Below are 20361 nucleotides of genomic sequence, written 5' to 3' on the forward strand. Positions count from 1 at the left end.
CAACATATAAAATTGCAGTATAACTCATTGGTATTTAAAAGGATAAGGAGATGACATATAATTTGGCAATTTATTTAAAGGTTTATGCATAGAATCCTAGTGTGTGAAGTAATTTTTTTTTAAACAATTCTCATGCAACCAGCAGCCCCCCTTCTCCATGGATGTTGAGAGTACACTGTAGATACATTCCATGCAGATTTGAACATAACCAATCCTCTTCAAATTGAACAAGGGTTAAAATAAAAATGCCTCATCTTTCCTTCTTCCAATAATCTACATTATAGATGAATCTGAAGTTTATGACATCTTAACCATTGCTTAATTTGTTTTGCTCGGTGTTTCGCTATTGGGCCTGAATGCATTGGCAGCTGGCTGGCAGTCCTGTAGGGAACTATGGTCCAGCTGGAGAGCACACAACAGTGTGTCCTGGACTTCTGCATCTGCACGCCACAACACAGAAGCTAGGAATGCACCAGAAGTCCAATATATGTACATCTGACCTCTTGCTCTGAGCAGAAACTCACCACCGACTCCAAGGGCATTCCATAAGTGGCTGAGCCAAGCAGCCAGGCACACTTCATATCTGACCCTTCAGCCTTTCCTGCTGTTCTGAGCATGAATCCAGTCATATGAATAGGACACTGCCCTTCATTTAAAAGGCAATCAAGTAAATTTTGTTTATTTTCAATATTTATGTTTTAAATTCATTAATGGCAGTATCACATGAGTTTAAATAAAGGATTTTTAATTTTTACATTTGGAAATAGTGAAATCCCCTTCTATTGGCTGTCAATTGGCCATTGAGTGGGTGGGACCTTATTTTACACCAGCGGTGGCCTAGTCAAAGCCTGCAGCTCATTGCACCTTGCACAGCTGCTGCAGCAGAGACAACAGCATTGCATTGGAAGCTGCATGGCTGTGAAGATTTAATGTGGTCACTCCACTGGCATTGGCAGCAGTAAGGTTTGGGCTTGGATCAGTACGTTCCTGCCCAATGTTTCTCAATCTTAAAGTCACCAGTTAATTAATTTTCTGATGGAAAATTGCTGAAAATGTCTTACCCCAAAACCTCAAGTGGTGAATGGTGTAGCAGGGAAACTCCCCAGTAATGATTGGTGTGGTGTGCTAAGGAGCAAGTGAGAGCTGGCCTGGGCAAGGCTTCCACTACATCATAACCTGGAAATAGGTAAAAGAGATTAAACCTTAAGGAACCTGTTAAAGTAGGACTACCAAACAGCAACTTGTTTTTATATAGCAGTTTGTTGTTATAAAACACCCTAAATCATCTCACAGTGGGGATATCAAACAAATTTTGGTGCCAAGCCACTTCTGGAGATATTAGGGCTGATAACCCAAAGCTTCACCAGAGTGAGGAAGTCTTAAAGGATAAATGAATAGAGAAGTGGAGAGATTTACAGAAGGAATTCCAGAGGTTAGTCCCTTGGCCACTGCACTATTTACTGTATAGATCATTTTAAGATTTTCCATCAAGTCCGGCCTATTCACCCATTCAATATTTGAAACCTGTTCAGTATTTACAATCTATCCAGTGCTTATCAGTAGTCCATGCAACATCTCATCTAAAAGTTTAGGGATTTTATTTTCATTCCTTTTCATACATATGCTAATCAGAAACAAATTCAATCTAAAACTTATGACAGACACCTTTGGCACATTCAGTTGTTTACGTACAAGACCTTGAAAATGGACCCTCATGATGGCATGAAGAGTCTACAACTGCAGCATCACTGGCACATTGACCATTGGAAAGCCAGTCAACACTTGTAGAAACCTCTCCAATGGTAGCCGTTGAACAGCAGCAGGAAAAACTGTCGTGGAGTAGAGGGGAAACCTGCAGAAGCAGTGACGTAGTGATCTCCTTTGTGACTGGTCCAATGGCCAGACCCATTTGGTTTCCATGCCACGAATGGCCCCAAGCCACTGCAAGATGTGGCTAATCAAAGTGCTATAAATCACTCAGAGGGGATCTGTACAAAGGGGCTACAATCAGTGGAGGAAGAACCTCAGATTCATTTTCCATTATAATGACCACTGAAATATGAGGCTGGCAGGTGTTGTAGGCAAGATATTGTTTTGACTGCGCAGACCCATTAATTACCATCTTATTGCCAAACCCTGCATGATGTTCTCCTAGGATTTCCACAGACGTTCCTGAGAGTTCGACCCAAATCCCTACCACCCCCCCCCCCCACCACCACCACCACCACCACCATCAACAGCTCCCATCTTTGGGCAATGAAAAAAATGTGCTGTGAGGGATGTCATTGGGGTATGATCAACAACAAGCAAATGTCAGCCATGCTCAGGTTATTCACACATGGCACGGTAGTGTAGCGGTTAACGTAACACTATTACAGCACCAGCAACCCGGGTGCAATTCTGGATGCTGTCTGTAAGGAGTTTGTACGTTCTCCCCCTGTCTGTGTGGGTTTCCTCCGGTTTCCTCCCATATTCCAAAGACATACGGGTTGGGAAGTTGTGGGCATGCTATGTTGGCGCCACAAGCGTGGCAACACTTGCGGGCTGCCCCCAGAACACTCTACACAAAAGATGCATTTCACTGCGTGTTTCAATGTACATGTGACTAATAAATAAATCTTATCTTAAGTGTGCTGTATCATTTCCCAATGAGCACAATTTTACTCAGAAATTATTGTTAGCATGGTACCCTGAGTAAAACCACTTTTGTGCATGATTTACACAAAAGGTGTGCAGAAGCATCTAATTTCTAGGCTACACCATCAGTGTTGCACAAATCACATGTACAATACTTTGTTACTTACTGACGTGCAGAATAAACTGTAGGTTGAGCAGTATTATACATCTGTGTCTGCTGTATACATCTGGGACTTGGTCACTTAAGCAGTCAGGGTATCTTGCACTTACATGTTGACTTGCAGATCCCTTCTAAAGATAGCACAACATAGAGATGTAACAACCTTATCCCCACATCATCTGGATTAGATACCTGCGTCTTTTGACTTTATATCTTAAGTCCTTCCAACAATAGGCCAAGTTTCCAAAAGATGAGGAAATCCATGATGTGAACAAACATATTCAACAGAATCTAATTACAGAAGAGGAGAACAAAAAGGAACAGCTTTGTGTGATTGTGCATTAATATCACATGCCCAAGGATGAATGAAGGGTCTCAGCCCAAAACGTTGACTGTTCATTTCCCTCCATAGATGCTGCCTGACCTGCTGAGTTCCTCCAGCAATTTGTGTGTGTTGCTCCAGATTTCCAGCATCTGCAGTCTCTTTTGTGTCCCCAAGGATGAATGTGTTCTAATCGTGCTGGTTGAAGGAGGAATGTTAGCCAAGACGCAAGAGCCTGGAATTTCATTTTCAATGTTTAGTGTTGAACATGTTATGGAATCACTTTAGTGTGTTGAACTTTGGCTCCAAAATCCATTTTGTTGAAATCAATGGAGGTAATGTGAGGTTGGCACAGAACAGGCAAATGTGTTGGAGCATGTCAAGGTTAATAAAGAAGCAGTGTTGGAGCTACTAAAAAGCATTAGGATAGATGACTCCCTAGGATCGGACAGGATATACTCCAGGTTACTACGGGAAGCGAGGGAAGAGATTGCTGGAGTGTTAACGATGATCTTTGAGTCCTCCCTGGCTACAGGAGTGGTACCGGAGGATTGGAGGATGGCAAACATTTTTCCTTCATTCAAAAACAGTAAAGAGGATAATCCTGGAAACTTTTGACCAGTGAGACTTACATCAGTGGTAGGCAAACTATTGGAGAGGATTCTTAGGGACGGGATTTATGAACATTTGAAGAAGCATAGTTTTACTGGGGATAGTCAACATGGCTTTGTGAAGGGCAGGTCATGCCTCACAAGCCTAATAGAGGTTTTTGAGGAAGTGACAGGACAAATTGATGAATGTAGTGTGGTGAATGTGGTATATATGGATTTTAGGAAGGCATTTGACAAGGTTCCCTATGGTAGGCTCATTCAGAAAGTCACGAGGTATGTGATCCATGGAAAATTGGCTGTGTGGATTCAAAATTGGCTTGCTCACAGAAGGCAGAGGGTGGTTGTAGAAGGGGAGTGTTCAACCTGGAGGTTAGTGACTAGTGGTGTTCCACAGGGATCTGTTCTAGGACCCCTGCTTTTTGTGATTTTTATAAATGACTTAGATGAGGAAGTGGAAAGATGGGTTAGTAAGTTTGCAGATGACACGAAGGTTGGTGGTGTAGTAGACAGTGAAGAATGTTGTCATAGGTTGCAACGGGATTTAGACAGGATGCAGAGCTGGGCAGAGAAGTAGGAAGTGATACACTTTGGAAGAACAAACATGAAGGCAGAGTACATTGTTAATGGCAGGATCCTTAGCAGTGTGGAGGAACAGAGAGATCTTGGGGTCCAAGTACATAGATCCCTCAAATTTGCCACACAAGTGGATAGGGTGGTTAAGAAGGTGTATGGTGTGCGGGCCTTCAGTAACCAAGGGATTAAGTTCAAGAACCAAGAGATAATGTTGCAGCTTTATAAGACTCTGGTTAGACCACACTTGGAATATTGTGTTCAGTTCTGGTCACCACATTATAGGAAGGATGTGGAAGCTTTGGAGAGGATGCAGAGGAGATTTACAAGAATGCTACCTGGGTTGGAGAGCATGTCTTATGAGAGGTTGAGAGAGTTAGGGCTTTTCTCTTTGGAGCAATGGAGGATGAGAGGAGACTTGATGGAGGTGTATAAGATTATGAGAGGCATAGACAGAGTGGACAGCCAGCATCTTTTCCCCAGGGTGGCAATGGCCAATACTAGAGGTCACCCATTTAAGGTACACGGAGGAAAGTTCAGGGGAGATATCAGAGGTAGGTTTTTGTTTTACACAGAGAGTGGTAGGTGCCTGGAATGTACTACCAGCTGTGGTGGTAGGGGCTAATATGATAGGGTCACTTAAGAGACTACCAGATAGGCACATGGACGAAAGAAAAATAGAGGGTTATGGGTGGTGAAGTAGAGAGGGGGATAGATTGAATGTGGATAAGGTTGGCACAACATCGTGGGCTGTAGGGCCCGTACTGTGTTGTAATGTTCTGTGTTTTAAATCTCAGTAGCAGAGAACAACCTGTGCTACATTTAGCTGTACCAATTGGGGCTGAATTTTCAGGAAAATGAATGCCCCACCTCCCCCCCCCCCCCCCTCAAATAGTGATGTTATTTCAAACGTCACTCTGGGTAAGAGACATATCCAAAGCCAGAGATGGGATCAATTCTTGGTACAGGAAGCAATACACTATTTTTTTCCCAAACAAAAAGAAGTCTGACTTAAATGGAGTTTGTTAAATTGTATTGCCCTTTGACCTCTCTTTAATAAGTGGGAATAATACCAAGGTGAATAATTACATCATCTATTTGAATAAGCCTGTGCAGCAGAGAGGAAAATGGGAGTTAGAAATCTGAACAAAAGCACACTGTCCATTAGAAGCTTTTATTTTAAAAGCACATAACCAAAACATACAGCTAATTACATCAGAAGAATAGTCAGATGTTAACGTTCAAATTCTACAAGAAATAAGTTGAAGCTAAACATTTTTTTTTACAAAACAAAAATATAGAGTACTAACAAATGACTTATTGTGATGTTTATTATTGATGCAAGTGGCTCTAGCTGTAGTTTTTTCAAACATTATCCCCCACCTCAAAAAAGCTTTATAATACTTTAGTTGACTACATACAAAATATGTTTTTTTAAAAATCAATGCTATTTTTTAAGCAGCACTTTGTAAATAACACAGGTCAAGACACATAAACAGTTTTAATTGCAGTGGATAAAATATCTAAAAAAAATTGATTCAGAAATAATATTTTACATAGTTATCTTGTTTTAGTTTTTTTATATATTTATATATAAAATATGAAAGTTTGCTGCCGTGGTCCTCGTCACTTACAATGAGATGGCCACTGTTACATTTTTGCATGTGATGTTTATTATAAAGTTTCTTTTCCTTTTGTTGAACAAATGCATTGATTCATTCGTGGCCAACTTTGACCAGTTCAAAACAAATTCACAAGCTTAAAGTTTTCATGCCTTCTGTATGATTTTTGTGGTTTGATTAAAATGCTGCTATGGTACACATTCCCACAAGATTGTGGATAAAATGTCTTTCCCCCTACATTCTACTGTCTGATGAGATTAGAGAGCAGCATACTTGCTGTTCAGCAGTCACTATTTTCTCTTTCGATTTCTGCACCAGCTTCAGTCCATTTTGATTTGTTGCTGTTTAAACACATTTCCCATATTGCAAAGATGATTAGCACATCCCATGATGGTTGTTCCTGTCAATGATGTCCACAGGGGTAATTATCTCTCTTCTCACAGGTGGAGGGGGTACTTTCATCTTGGGTTTGAAAAGATTGGACACATAGAAGGCCTATGAGTGAAGAATGATATAGATTAGAGCTGGTGTATGAAAACATCATTATTCTATTTCACTCATAAGACGTTTTAGCAGAATACAATCCCAAAGAGATTAAACAGCATTATGCATAATTTAAAACAACATTTTTTTCTTTGCCAACAGTATGCGTCATTTTTCTGTTTAAAAATGACAAGATGAAAGGGAAGCTATCATGAACTGATTGAAACATGAGTAAGAGGAGGTGCAAACATTATTTGTATAGACAGTTAATTGACTAAGTCATCTCCATTCTATTTTCTGGTTCCTCAGCCTCCTCCCTGTTGTGTTTCCCACTTAACTCATCAACAAGGTATTCATATCTTTGTCATATCCCAGTCACCACACAAAGTATTTATTTGGAATACTGCTGTTACAAAGACAGTGAAATTTTGCATCATAATTTAATTTATGAATGAAGATAATTATATTTCTGAGTTCGGTATCATTAGTGACTGTTTTCTGCTCTGTATGTCCTTGAAGGCAGATTCCATAAGAGCAATCTCTGTTGGTTGTACATATTATTATAAAAGCATGAAGTGGACCTATGATGGTAATGTTCTTTTGCAGCTTCCCTCTGCTATCAGCAGCTCCATTCCCATTGCTGCAATGAAGCTCATTAACTGCCTCATCCCTCAATTGTCAGATTGCAAGCACAGTACTTAACAGACCAAAACTTCTGCAATATTGTCATTGCCCTTCACTGTAAATATATGATGCCTCATGGATAGAAATTTCCCCATACACATTGAGAATAAGATGCAGTTCCATTCCACATGTTGAACTGGAAGCATGAAAACCCACTTAAGACTGGGAAATAAGGTGGGCTTACCAGAAGTCCACATACTTTGGTACAAGTTAGAGATAATACAATTAACTTGCAAATTTCAGCAAAATGTTGTTTCCTTTTTTCTGGATTAAGATAAGATCTTTATTAGTCACATGTACATCGAAACACACAGTGAAATGCATCTTTTGCATAGAGTGTTCTAGGGGCAGCCCACAAGTGTCGCCCCGCTTCCGGCGCCAACATAGCATGCCCACAACTTCCTAACCCATACGTCTTTGGAAAGTGGGAGGAAACCCACACAGACACAGGGAGAATGTACAAACTCCTTAGAGACAGTGGTCAAAATTGAACCCGGGTCACTGGCGCTGTAAAGCGTTACACTACCATGACTGCCAGACATCACTGAACAAGTGTTTGTCAAGGAAAGCTAGGATTACAAAACATTTTCCTTGGTTATCACAGTGCTGGTTGTAGGATCTTGCTTTGCACAAATTGACTGCTACATTTCCTACTTCACTGCAGTGGTTAAATTTCAATACATAACTGATTGTAAAAAGCTTTGGCCTATCCTGAGATCATGAATGGTGCTACATAAATATAAGTCTTTCTTTTTCACTATAAATGCAGTACTGGTGGAAAGCAATTTAAAGGGGAAAAGTATATAGTAAAGTTTCCACACATTCTTTTAATTGCAGATACACACACTCACACAAACACACATACACACACACAAAGTGAATCCTTCAGAGACCAATAGCTGGAGGTCCAGATTGATTCCATTTTCCCAGTTCTCACCACACCAAAAGCAGTTTGAGGCATGAAGGCACAGCTGCCAGAGACAGTCAATGAGCGGATGCAATACTAAACTCACTTCCTGGCTGCCCAATTACATCATCAGGGTACAACGGCACCCTTTAATCCCCGGAGGACACTAGGGAACAGGAAATTTTGAAGGGCATTGGTCTGACAGGAAAATTTTTTTTAAAAACAGCTTCAAAGCAAAACCTTACATACAAAGCAATATTATTTCCCAGTAAGGCTGCAATTGTTGTGCATATATAGTATACATGTTGCAATTGATAACATTTTCCACTAAAATGTTGGGAATATTAAAAGGAATTTTTTTCATTTCCTACCACGGTATGACGCTATTACAGCGCCAGCGATCAGGGTTCAATTCCCATCACTGTCTGTAAGGAGTTTGCACGTTCTCCCGTGTCTGCGTGGGTTTCCTCCGGATGCTCCGGTTTCCTCCCACATTGCAAAGACGTACGGGTAGGTTAATTTGGGTTTAAAATGGGCAGAGCTGGTTCATTGGGCCGGAAGGGCCTGTTACCACGCTGTAAATAAAATTTTAAAAAATAAGATTTAAATTTAAAATTTAAAAAAATTTAAATTTAAAAAAAGCACCAAATATTTGAAGACTGCATTGTGGGTGAACCCACTTCTTGGCATTAAGACAGGTGGAAACAAATTTACACCCTTTGTAAAAGAGATATGGAGGTCATGTATTCATTTTGCAACTGATTTTCATTCTCATCTCTGGCGATGATCTTGGGCTGATCTGCATTGTTTATAATGGGTATCCAATCAAGCTGAACTTCTGATGCCCGCATACAAGACCGGTAAACTTCAGCTTGATCCTGTTCTTTTCTGTCTAACTGAGAAGATTGTGGGTTCAAGACCTATCCAGAGCTCTAAGTTATTCATTTTTCAGGAAGTGGGCATTGCTGGGGGGGGGGGGGGGGGGGGGGAAACATTATTTGTTTCCCACACCTAACTGCCCTTGGGGTGATGTTCAGCCACTCCTTGAACTGCATTAGTCCTTCCTGTGAAGGTACTCCCACGGTGTCTTTGGGTAACAAGTTCCAGGGTATTAACCCCTCGATAACAAAGGAACGGCAATATATTTCTAAGTCACAACACGGAGGGAAGCTCGCAAGTAATGGTGCTCCCATGCACCTGCTGCCTTCATGCTTCATTGTAGTGGATGTTGTAGGTTTGGGAGGCGCTATCAGTGTAGCTAGCAAGTAACTTTCGTACATCTTAAAGATGCTACGCATTGCGATCACGATGCATCAGTGGAGAAGGGAAGGAATGTTTAGGATGGTGGACGGGATGTCATTTAATTCAACTGCTTTATCCTGAATAGTGTTGACCTTCTTAAGTGTCCTTGGAGATGCACTCCCCCAAACAAGTGGGGAGTAGTCCATCGCACTTGATCTGTGCCTTACAGATGCTGAAAATGCTGTGGGGAGTCTGGACATGAATTATTCACGCAGGATACTTTCCCTCTGATCTGCTCCTGCAGCAAAAGACTTTATGTGTTGGATCCAGTTAAGTTTCAAAACCTGGACGTGGATGGTGGAGTACTCACTGATGGTACTATCCTCGAATATCAAGGATAAGTATTTTGTTTCTCTCATTGGATATGATCAAAGCCTGACAAGCATTTCTTGTCAGTTATCAGCCAATGCCCGATGTCATCTTGGTCTTGTTGCATGCATGCATACACTGCTTCATTATCTGAAGACTTAAAATGGAATTCAACATTGTGCAATGTTGAATGAGTATCCCCATTTCTGACCTTTTCAAGGAAAGAAACAACTGCAGGTGGTTCAGATATTGTCCTCAGAAACTCCTCCACCAAAGTTCTGGGCCTCTGACAACCAGAACACTTTTTTTTATGTGAAGTGTAAATCTACTGGAAGACTTTTCCCCTTGTTTCCCATCGACAAGTATTGGCAGGACTTCTTGATGGAAGACTCTCTCAGATGTGACCATGTTGTCAAGCCCAGTCACTCTCACTGCTGTCATTCAGCTCTTCACTACGTGTTTGGGGCAAGGCCGTGATGAGGCAGTGCTGAGTGCAGGACTGGAGGAGTGATATGTGGTCCCATATGTGCTGTTTCAGATGAAATCTTACACCTAGACTTCACTCTTCAATAAGATCCCTGGTACTATCCCCAAGTACATGATAATGACCCTCAACATGGGTCAACAAAACTGATTAAATGCTCATTTATCTCTTTCCACTTTCTGTTTGCAGATTGGCCACAGCATTTTAGAATCTGAATCAGATTTATTATCACTGACATGAACATAGAACACTACAGCACAGTACAAGCCCTTCGGCCGACAATATTGCGCCGACATTTTATCCTGCTCTAAGATCTATCTAACCTTTCCCTCCTACATAGCCCCCCATTTCTCCCTCATTCATGTGTCTAAGAGTCTCTTAAATGTCCCTAATGTATCTTCCCCCACAACCTCTTCAGGCAGTGCATTCCATGCACCCACCACTCTCTGTGTAAAAAAAAACTGACATCCTGACATCCCCCTTATACCTTCCTCCAATCACCTTAAAATTATGCATCCTTGTGTTAGCCATTGTCGCCCTGGGAAAAAGTCTCTGACTGTCCACTCAATCTATGCCTCTTATCATCTTGTACACCTCTATCAAGTCACCTCTCATCCTCCTTCTCTCCAAAGAGAAAAGCCCTAGCTCGCTCAACCTATCCTCATAAGACATGCTCTCCAATCCAGGCAACATCCTGGTAAATCTCCTCTGCACCCTCTCTACAGCTTCGAGCTGCAACATCACCTCGCGGCTCTTGAACTCAATACCCCAACTAATGAAGGCCAACATTCCATACACCTTCTTAACAACCCTATCGACCTGCGCGGCAACCTTGAGGGATCTTTGGACCTGTACCCCAAGATCCCCCTGTTTCTCCACACTGCTAAGAGTCCTGCCATTAACCTTGTATTCTGCCTTCAATTCGATTGAAATTTATTGTTTTGTAGCAGCAGTACAGTGCAAAGACATAACAATCGATTAATTACAAAAATAAATAAATAGCGCTAGAGAAAAGGAATAATGAGGTAGTGTTCATGGATCGTTCAGAAATCTGACGGTGGAGGGGAAGAAGCTGTTTCTGAATTGTTGAGTTGTGGGTCTTCAGGCTCCTGTACCACCTCCCTGGTGGTAGCAACAGGAAGAGGGCAGGTCCCTGATGGCAAGGATCCTTAATGATGAATGCTGCCTTCTTGAGGATGTTCTCAATGGTGGGGAAGGTTGTGCCAGTGATGGAGCTGGTTGAGTCTACAACCCTCTGCAGCCTCCTGCGATCCTGCAGAGCCTCCATACCAGGCCGTGATGCAACCGGCCAGAATCCTCTCCATCATACATCTACAGAAATTTGCAAGGGTCTTTGATGACATACCAAATCTCCTCAAACTCCTAATGAAGTAGACCTGCTGGCGTGCCTTCTTCGTAATTGCATCAATGTGTTGGGCCTAAGATAGATCCTCTGAGATGTTGACACCCAGGAACTTGAAGCTGCTCACCCTTTCCACCACTCACCCCTCAATGAGGACGGGTGTCTGTTCTCCTGACTTCCCCTTCCTGAAGTCCACAATCAATTCCTTGGTCTTGCTGATGTTGGGTGCAAGGTTGCTGTTGAGACACCACTCAACCAGCCAATCTATCTCACTCCTGTAAACCTCCTCATTGCCATCTGTGATTCTACCAACAACAGTGGTGTCATTAGTGAATCTATAGGTGGTGTTTGAACTGTGCTTAGCCACACAGTCATGAGTGTAGAGAGAGTAGAGCAGTGATCTAAGCACGTAGCGTTGAGGTCCAACTATCCATATAACATCTGCATTTGTCCATATAGCATTTGTTTATTTCCCTCCGTGGATGCTGCCTGACCTGCTGAGTTCCTCCAGCACTTTTTGTATATTGCTCCAGATTCCAGCATCTGCAGAATTTCTTGTGTCCCTGGCATTTGTCCATATAACACCAGTAATCAGATTGCAAGGCAATTGATTAGCTGTCAACTGCTTCAGGAAATTTTAGGATAATGAAAAGCACGTTCTTTCTTGCCTGCTAAAATAACTAACACATCTAATGAAAGAACAATCCTGTTCTATCAATGCACGATGGAATATACAAAGAAACAGCAATTTATGACCCACAAGTCAGTTCAGTTGTTCAGCACCAAAGTGTTATTCTGAATATCTGCTTTCAGATGTTATTATTACAGTGTATTCACACAATATCCTGTTCAAATCACATCTTTATTCTCTCTATTATAGACAATGCCTTGGTTTTACACTATTTTAAGCACATTCAACTTCCTTCACAAAACAATCTGCACCATAATACAAATTCAAGGGGATATGGAGGAAAATGAAGTTTTAACAGACTACACAATCTAATTGCAATGAATTGTCCAAAGTCACCTTTTTCTTTTTGCAGCTATGAATCTGTTCTGAATCTGTTATCATGAAAGGCATTCACAATTTCAGAGTGAGGAGCATGCATTTTTTTTACTATCATCAGATTTATTGGCACTCAACAGAACTCTAGGACAGAGGTTTCTTGTACTTTCTACAACACTGATGGAGAAAAAAACATTGTATGTGTGTTTGTAATATTAAGAGAAGGGTGGTTATGAATCAATAATTATGGAACTCATTCAAAGAGCAGTGTCAAATGGACAAGCACGAGACGTGCAAAAATGAATACCATTGTAATCTTATTGTAATCTATCAAATGTGTTTTGCACAAAAAGGTAACTAACCATGAACAGATCTGCCAACCTATTCCATCCAATCTTATCCAACCCCTAACATCCACAATAAATGATCTGCTTGTTTTTCCATAGGAATCGGGGAATTTTAAAAGCCCCATCCTAGTTTTCACTTCCACCTTAAAAGTTTTCATTAGTGGGAGAGTCACGAAGAAGGGGATATATTTACTAGATAAAGGGAGAGTCATTTAAAACCGAGGTACAAAGAATTTTTATTCTCTCAGAGGGTAGTGGATCTCTGGAATTCTCTGCCCTCATAAGTGGTGGAGGCCAGATCATTAAAAATATTTAAGGTGGAGATGATAAATATTTGAAAATTGAGTAAGTAACGGTTATGGGACACTGGCACAGAAGGGGAGTTGAGGCCAGCGTAGATCAGCCACGATCATATTGAATGGTGAGGCAAGCTTAAGGGACCTTGTGGCCTACTCTTATTTTCTTGTGTTCAACCTGCATTCTTGCATTGAACCTTGCTGCTAAGGACATTGATTGCATCGTTGTTAAAACTATCACTTTTAACATAGTCATTTTCTACAAAGATTAATAGTGGCTGTGTGAAGCAATACATTTAAAAACTGACTTAAATTGAATGTTTTTAAATCTAAGTACTTGCCAAAGCATTATAACAATATGTTGGAATTAGGTTTTGAATTACAACCTGTTACCAGATAATAATTAGCTGTACTTCCTGTTGCACCTATACTTAATTGAGAACAACAAATACTAACCCCTCCTTCTACAGGACACACACCTCAAATCACTTGCAAATTATTACCATGCCCTTAAAGTCTCACCTTATAATGTTCACACAAAAGTGTTGTGATTCCAAGTTTTCCCTCTAATAAGGGTCTTAGTGCAAGTGCTATGGATTGAAAAATCATGGACCAGCTGGTAATAAACTGGATACTGTGTCAAAGTGAGGACAAGCTACCATACAATCCACAAAGACTTGGTTCAATCTTGGGCCTTGCCTATGGTATCAAAGTCATCGCATCATTTGTTACAGGCAAGCTTACCTCCCTGCACGACTGACTTGCATTCACAAATATATATTGAATGCCAGGTATATTTAATACCTCAGTAACATAATGTGTACTTACAAATTCAGTTTGTTTTTACATTTTACAAATGTAAAGTTCCCATGAAAATCAGAGCTCTGAACAGTAGCAATCAATCTAATTGTGCCATTCAATGGAAAAGTATGAAACAAACTTTTTAACAAGCAATTTGTCATACAAACAGAAAATGCATTTAGGATAATTTCAGGCCAAAATTTAATTTGCTAACTTCTATTCTATTGCGGTAGTAGCAACCATCAAATAGTCTTTAAAGTGAATGGCAAATGATCATTACATACAGCTATGAGTAATGGGGCTTCCTTCCAACATCTGGGCGATAGAAATGCATGAGTCAGCTTTTACAATCCCAGCTCCGGCAGAACAATGCCATGTCGTGTAACAGAGATAGACATGAGGATAAAGGTCACAGCTTACTACTGCATTATTAAGCAGCCACAATGTGTTCAGGAAGAATGCACCATTTAGTCAGGATCTGATGAGCTATGAATGAAAGTATTCTGAACCCTTTGACCTCTGTTATTAATCAGAGATTTTATTGAAAAAAGAAAAAGATTTGAGTTCTGGTTAACTGTAAGTCACAAAGATATTATGCTCAGAAATGACAATCTTCAAACACTAAACTCAAAATTGTCCAAACAAACTGAACTACGAGAAACAATTAGTACGTTATTCATGCCTCATAAATTTCTCTAGGGATCAAGAGAGGATGAGAGATTACGATAAGACTGCTTCTGAGCCACCCCTGAAGTACTGAAACATAAATGAAGGTTCAGGTTCCAGGTCTTAAGAAACCAAAGGATTCAGGTGAAGCAAAGCAGCTCTCTAACCATATGAGGTTACATGGTTATACATGTGCTGCTATGCTTGGCTGTAATTATTTTACTTGTCCAACTCCCCTAAGCCCACTGTCACCTCAGTCTTGGGCCATATTCTAGTCTGTTGCATGAGCTGCTGGTGAAACTGGGGTGGAGACTACCCTTACTCTGATAATCACTCAAAACTTCCCTTTCCCCTTACCCTTAAAGATTTCTGCTTCTGGAATCAATCACCTGCAATTATTTTCTTCATTTCAATTAAATAGGCAGCAAATTATGGGCAGAAACCCACATCTCAATAAAAATGTATGGCTTGAAAGTCAGAGACTGCCAATTACAAATATTAAAACAAAGGGACCAATATTAAGGAATGTGTACACCTTAATATTTAACTTTGCTCAGTTTGACTGTATGGATAATCCCAGATAACAATCCCCAAAGTAACATGATGTTGTGTAAAATTACATATATTGGCCTTAACTAGTTATGAATAGAACTATTTATAGATCTTCAAATTACCCCCTCCTCAAAATGCTGTAACATTCTTCAGTCAGTAAACCCTATAATACTATTGCAAGAGTAATCTTTGTGGTTCCCAAAAATCTTTTGGAGCTATTCCGAGGAGCCAGTGCCGTAAATTTGAGGGAATACAAGATACCGCAAGGGAAAATATGGGTGGGCACACACAAGGCTCTGATGAAACTGGTTGTCAATAGTATTCCAAAATTCTGTTAACAACACAGGGTTCTTAAATAAAGAAGAAGCATCATAATGTCATTGTCATAGTTGTGTAGCACAGAGATGGGCCTTTTGGTCCACTATGTCCATGCCAACCTTTTTGTCCATTTACACTGATCCCATTTCCCATATTAGGTCTATATCCTTTGATGCTTTGCCTTTTTAAATCACCTGTCTAAATGTCTCTTAAACATATCTGACTTCAACCCCTCCTCACCTGAAGATTGTCATTTCTGAGCATAATATCTTTGTGACTTACAGTTAACCAGAATTCAAACCTTTTTTCCCCTCTTTCAATAAAATCTCTGCCAACAAGTTTCAGATATCAACCACGCTCCGTGTGCTAACTGACATGCACTTATCTCTCTCTTGAAGGATAAGGTAACATTGAGGTAACCAACATAAGGTAACCAATGCCAGAAGCAAAGCGTACATAGAGACATGGGAAAATAAGAGGAGTAGACAATTCAGCCTGAGCCTGCTCTACTATTCAATACAACCATGGCTGATTCTCTCTCTCAACAGCAAATTCCCATTTTCTCCCATATCCATTGATGCCTATTCTGTCTAGAGGTCTATCCACCTCCTTCTTAAGTATTTTCAGCAACTTGGGCTCCAAGTATTCTGTGATACTGAACTCTACACGTTCACCATCATCTGAGTGAATAAATTTCTCCTAATCTCACTCCTAAATGATGTACCTGACATTTTGAGAATGTAATCCTCATTCCAAAACCTAAAGGCAGAGGATAGACGACTTCAGCAACCCACACTCCTGCAGGAGATAGCGCTGGCTATCAATGAAGAAATCATGACAGAGTCCACGGCTACTAGCTCAGCTGAGATCATTCATGACAAAAGTATGTTTCAACTAATCCTCATCGCAGCCTAATTCCTCACCAACTCACAAGTTCTTCTGAATTGGTGCAGAAACTTCAAGCAGGACTTCTAATTGACCCACATTCCTACTGCTTCATTTACTATAACTATACCCTTGTAGCCAAGAAATTCAACCCAGCAAGATGAACAGCAAGAGATCAAAAATTAAGACATACCGTCACTCTGTCTGAAATTCACAGGTGCAAGCTCATATATTGCATTCCACATACCGCGTACATTAACTGTATGTGGCGAGTCACAGACACATGGCCTTCAGACTAGGGAAGGGAAAAGGATTGCCCCTGACTGTTCCCTAGAATTTGAACTCAGATGAGGATTTCAAATGGGACAGGGTACAAGAGAAAGCTAATGGGCATGCACACCAGAATGCTAGCTGCATCATTAGGCCTGTCAGAAAGCACGGTGCAATGTCAAGTGTATGGAGGAATCCAGCTACAAGCTAGCAGAAGGAGCCTGTAGCTCACCATTCCAGCATGGATGAGGTACCCAGTTCCATTTCAATGCATGTGATTTCAGTCCCAGTGTGCCTTCTGACTGTCAGTGCCTTAGCTTCCAGTGCAGGACAAGAGAAGCCCTCTGTGCTGACTGTGGAAGCTCAAACAATGCTATCATAGCACTGGATCCCAGTGTTCAAGGGAGGTTTGAGGGCATCACTACACTCCTATCACCTGTCCTCCCAAAAGATTATTAGGATTACTGAGGTGCCACCCAATGGTGGTGGTTGTGGCTCTATGGAGCATAAATCTGTTGTGCTCCCTTAAAATGACAGTGTTCATGATCTCACCACCAGCAGCACTAGTACTCAGCCCAGGCTGTGACTGATCAAGAAAAAAAAGGGTCCAGTTCAAAGCAGGCCCTTCTAGGCTTAGAGGTCAAAACTGTCCACCTAGGCCATCAACACCCTCCTCAGCTGAAAGTCAGCAGCCTTCCACATTGGTGCAGCACTGTCTAGGAACTAGGATATTCAAAACATACTAAGAGAATGAAGAAGGGTGATTAATTGATGCCTGTATTGTTTTGGTCATAGTTGTAAAAATGTTGTTATTTGGAATGTGGATTTGTTGGGCTCTTATTGTGGCAATGGAGGTGCTGCGGTGGTCAACAATGGAGAGGGTGAGAAGACAACTGCTGTGGAAAGGGAAATGGAATCACATTCATTGCAAGTGCAGTCTGAGCAATTGTGCTCTGACTGTCTGACCAGAAGGGAGCTTCCTATATTACCTTTCCTCTTTCCACACCTCATGCTCCTGCTCCCCAGCTGCTAGGGAGGTCTAGGCCCACATGGTTCAGAAGTTGTGCACTGGAAGCAAGAGCCAAGAGATCAGACGATAGGTTTTATCTCCCAGTGGCCACCCTTTGGTTCAGTGTGGTGGCTCGTATTTAGAAGGCACAGTGTGGTGGTGAGGAATGAAAGTATCATGATTATATCCTCGATTCTGGGCAATAACCAACATGATTATGCTGCATTCAAGGAGTGAAACCTCGTGCTGGGTGGTATATCAAGCACGGCAGTGTAGCGGTTAGCGTAACGCTATTAAAGCGCCAGCGACCAAGGTTCAATTCTAGCCGCTGTCTGTAAGGAGTTTATACATTCTCCCCGTGTCTGTGTGTGTTTCCTCTGGGTGCTCTGGTTTCCTCCCACGTTCCAAAGACATACGGGTTAGGAGTTGTGGGCATGCTATGTTGGCACTGGAACCGTGGCAACACTGGCAGGCTGCCCCCAGAACATTCTATGCAAAGATGCATTTCACTGTGTGTTTCGATGTACATGTGACTAATAAAGATATCTTATCTCATCTTATATCACAGTAGAACCTGGCTATTGGATCCAAGCCCAACAGGTTCCAGTCACTGAGTGTATATTCCAATAAAACATGGTCGGTTTGGGTCAGCCTACGCTGAACAAACTCAGAACTTTATCCAGGTCACAGCAGTTCACTTAATATTACTGGCTCGTGAAAATCTAAGATTGTAATATTTACACTGATCATTAGCTTGGCTTAATTGCACTAATGATCTGGAATTCTTGCTGGGAAATGATGGAAAGAGTAGATTCATTTCTCACTTTCATAAAAGAATTAAGTAAATATTGAAGGAAAAAGGTCAGCAGAGCTACAGGGAGAGACCAGAGAAGGGATCAGAATTACTTTTACAGGAAGCCAGAACAGGCTCGATGGGCCAAATGGTCTTTAGTGCTCAAACAATTCTATGATTATAGGTTCTGTTTATATAACAGAGGTCTGCACAAGGTAGAAAATACTGTAAAAATAACAGTTCTCAACAATCACCTACTTATTTCCCAATTGGTCCATCACATGAAAATAATCAAGCAATGCATAATCCTGTCATTCTTTTTTTTAAACCAGTTAAGTACATTAGCTGCCTTTGGGAATCAGCATTAGCAAGACCTCTTACTGGAGTCAGTAGTCCTTATTCCAGGACTTCAACAGCTTATTGGAACTGATAGCAGCCCACAAAATCTGGACTCAAACTCGTTCCAACTAACCCTTTTGAAGACACATGTGTTCTTGCAATGACTAACTCCTACAATGCATCAAAAAATAACATTTGTGCAAAAGCTTCAAGTTGAAACTCAGCTACTCGATTCACAGGGTGTGTGCAGGAAATGGATGTAAAGTGTAGCTGTGAAGTGTACATGACTGATCTAAATGCCAATTCCATGGTCTTAATCTTTCTTTCATGGTCTTGCCTTTGCATTGAACTATTGCCATTTCCTGGGTACCTCCAGCAGTTCAGTGAAGTGCAATCTCCCCTGTAGTAGAGCTTTCATGAAAGTGGGCACTTAATGTCTAGTTCCATCAGTAACTGCATTATAATATCACTTATAAGCTGCAAGCATTCAAATATGCCTTCAATTGATGCTTGAGACATTTTTATCCAAACAATCCAAACTTAAATTCTAAATGTGTAAGTGGATCAGCTCAAACTGCAGTCAGTAACTTGTAGTATACACCTAAAGATCCATACACCTCTTTACTGTGATGGAATAGTTTAATGGTTCTAAGTAAATATTATTAATTCATAGAGATATGTGGACTCAACTTAAACCATGTCAAAATGTTTGTTGTTTGCTATATTTTTTGGTAAAATCTAGCTCTCTGATATTTTCAACTTCACCACCAAAACAGTGAAAAATATTGATGAAAGCAGAGGACTGGTGTCCTGATGTTGACAGCTGATTCAAAGATAAAGGCAGAAGTCAAGGTTCTAATTTTTGCTGCTTGTCTTTTCTTTGAACTGTTTTTCTCCCTTCTCCAGTATAACTTAGAGTGTTGGAACTGACTGAATGCAGATATACACTCCCATATAATTCGGACCCCAACTCAGAGAAACTGTAATCAACCTACCCCTAGAATGATAAGCATACATCTTAAAGCAGGAATACTTTCTCATAGAAAAAAATTGGCAGGTTAACCAGAGCAGATAATAATTTCCACTCTCCATACTTCCTCTGTTCTCAGTTCCCAGGGAGCTGCAATTGTTGAATCATGGCCATTTAAGAACTGCTTTAGACTCTCAAACACAGATTTTTCTCAGAAAGACTGTAAAATACAATGACATAATACTTACAATGAAATAAGCCACCAGGGCTCCCTGCACAAAGCCAGCCAAAACGTCTGTGGGATGATGCTTATGGTCTGAAACACGAGACAGCCCAGTGTAGAAAGCCATCATCACCAGTGTGAACTGGAGCAGGGGTCGAAGGAGCCGGCCTCCTCTCCATGTGAAGCGAGCCTGTAGATAAAACTGAAGAGATAAAGAAAGGGACATTAAGTTTCTGAAATTAGTGTTGCTTTTCCTTTCATTTGTCTTTTCTTTAAAGACATCCCAAAAACAGACAAAATGTAGCACACAGATAAAGCTGATGAAGGATCCCGACCCTAAAGAAATCAACTATCCCTCTGACTCCACAGATGCTGCCTGACCCGCTGAGATCCTCCAGCAGTTTTTTGCCCCAGATTCCAGCATCTGCAGTC

General features: G+C 41.0%; 1 pseudogene; it reads right to left on the minus strand.

The window, feature by feature from the left end:
* Positions 1–5473: 5473 nt before the first annotated feature.
* LOC127568319 (phospholipid phosphatase 3-like) overlaps positions 5474–20361 on the minus strand; it is a 123481-nt pseudogene continuing 108593 nt past the window's right edge.

The sequence above is a fragment of the Pristis pectinata genome, chromosome 3 (genome assembly GCF_009764475.1).
Source record: "Pristis pectinata isolate sPriPec2 chromosome 3, sPriPec2.1.pri, whole genome shotgun sequence".
Classification (NCBI taxonomy): Eukaryota; Metazoa; Chordata; class Chondrichthyes; order Rhinopristiformes; family Pristidae; genus Pristis; species Pristis pectinata.